This window comes from Myotis davidii, unplaced genomic scaffold (genome assembly GCF_000327345.1).
Source record: "Myotis davidii unplaced genomic scaffold, ASM32734v1 scaffold156, whole genome shotgun sequence".
NCBI classification, from domain to species: domain Eukaryota; kingdom Metazoa; phylum Chordata; class Mammalia; order Chiroptera; family Vespertilionidae; genus Myotis; species Myotis davidii.
Window position 1 is genome coordinate 21,039 of NW_006288633.1, and position 2,495 is coordinate 23,533.

The window sequence follows — 2,495 nt, forward strand, 5'->3', positions numbered from 1 at the left end:
CCTCCCCCTGCTGGCCTGATCTCTCCCAACTGCCCTCCCCTGCTGGCCATCTTGTGTCCACATGGGGGCAGCCATCTTGTGTTGGAGTGACGGTCAATTTGCATATTTACTCTTTATAGTTAGGAATGCTTAAAGTATTACAAAGAGCATTGCATATGTCTCCTTTTCTCCCCTTTGACATTCCCCCAGCCTCCCCTACCCGCCAGTGTCTTGTGACCATTGGTTATGCTTATATACATGCATATAAGTCCTTCGGTTGATCTCTTACCAGCCCCCAACCACCACCACCCCGCCCCCGCTGCCCCCCAACCCTCACCAGCCTTCTCTTAAGGAGCTCATAGTCTAGTGGCGAAGAGAGAGATTAAATAACACAGAAAAGTAAATGCCCAAGAAATTGAAAGGAGAGGATTTCTGATTTAAGAAGGAGGTTCTCTAATCTCTCTACCCCAAATGGCTCCTTAGTATGTCTTAACCTTATTTCCCTTATCAGTCAATTAGTGGAAAAAAGAAATCCAATTTGGGAGGGAGAGATAGAAAGAGAGACAGTGCCTATCACCTGGCCCCAAAAAAACTATTTAATTAACAGTGTGTCATGCTCACAGTGTCTCAGAGTTGATTGGTAAGGAAATGAAGAAAGCAATGGGTTCCATCTAGTGGCCAATATTGTTATTACTCTTCACAGTACGTTATCGCTACCTTTTGTCACCAGAGTTTGTTCATGTTTATTGTTTGTCTCCCCCACTAGAATACAAGTGGGCAGGAACATTACCTATTCTGTTTATCACGAACTCAGCTACGTAGAAGGGCTCCTGGCATGTAGTAAACCATACTATAAAAATTTTTAAACACACGAGTAAACAACTTAATAGTTTATCATACCAGCACCATTCCAGATGCTTCTTCCTATAAGTTTCACATTTGATTGTTTAATATCATATTGAATATTACAGGAATTGGATACTTATCTAAGTTCTTGTACTATTTAGAGTCCAGTCTTCTCCCTCTCCCTCTCTGTCTCCATAAAGGATGTCTTCATTATTCCTCCTTTATAGACCCAGAGAACCTAGTGTTGATTTACATTCCTGCCATTGCTCTGGGGATCCAGCTGACAGAAAGCATGTTGTGCTACCAGCAGCAGTGCCAAAAGGACACTGCACACTAGGACAAATTGAAGGAGCAAAGACAGTCCCTATTGAACCCCTCCAGGAGCTGAGAGCCTGCAGAAAGCCTGTAAGAGAGAGGCCTCTAAAAGCTTTAGAGCTCCATCCTGCATGTGAACCAGGAATTCCGGAGGCGAAGCCACACTGAGAGAGGAAACATACCCTTCCTGAGAAGGGCAACTCCTACCAGGTTCTAACAGGGATTCTCACTTGTGCAGTGACATATTCAAACACTATTAGCCAGAAGCCACACATCGAGTCCACGCCTTTTAAAAAATTGTTAAGAGACTGAAAATTTTCTCACTGATTCAAGTAACCACTGCTAATATTAAATTGCTGTAAGTCCAGTCAAATGTGCATGTGGATAGACAGACAGGAAGGAAGGAAGGCAGATAAATAGATACATAGTTACTCTAGGCAGCCTTTCTGTGGCTAAATGTACAATGCCTATTACTATATTTGAAATATGTAATGTTTGAACAGCTATTATTACTTGGCTGGAAAGCATCAATTTACTTTCACAATACATACCAAAAAATAAAATCTTGCATTTAAAATAACTATATGAGGTTGAAAAAATGGACGTCTTTTTTGATAAATATAATTGTGTATATTTAATGTGTGAAATGTGACTTTATCTCTTTATTATTTTTTAAGTGTTTTATTTATTTTTAGAGAGAAGAAAGGGATTGAGAGATAGAATCATCAATGACAGAGAAACATGGATCGGCTGCCTATAGGGGAATTGAGCCCACAACCCAGACATGAGCCATCATCAGGAATCAATGTGATGACCTCCTGGTTCATAGGTCATTGCTTAAACACTGAGCCACACTGGCAAATGCGATGATTTTATACACATTCTAGAGGCCCAGTGTATGGATTGGTGCACCATTGGGTTCCATCGACTTGGCCTGTGCCCTCTTGCAATCCGGGATCCCTCGGGGGATGTCGGAGAGCTGGTTTCATCCTGATCCCTGTAGGCCAGGCAGAGGGAGCCCACCGGTGCACGATAAATCGGGGCCAGGGAGGGACCGTGGGAGGGCTCCTGCCCTCTTGCAATTCGGGACCCCTCGGGGGATGTTGGAGAGCTTGGTTTCATCCTGATCCCTGTAGGCTAGGCAGAGGGAGCCCTCAGGTGCACAATAAATCGGGGCCACAGAGGGACTGTGGGAGGGCTCCAGGGCATGTTTGGCCTGTCTCGCTCAGTCCCAATCTGCCAGACCCCAGCAGCAAGCTAACCTACAAATTAGAGCGTCTTCCCCCTGGTGGTCAGTGCACATCATAGCAAGTGGTTGAATGGCCTTAGCATATAATTAGCATATTATGCTTTAC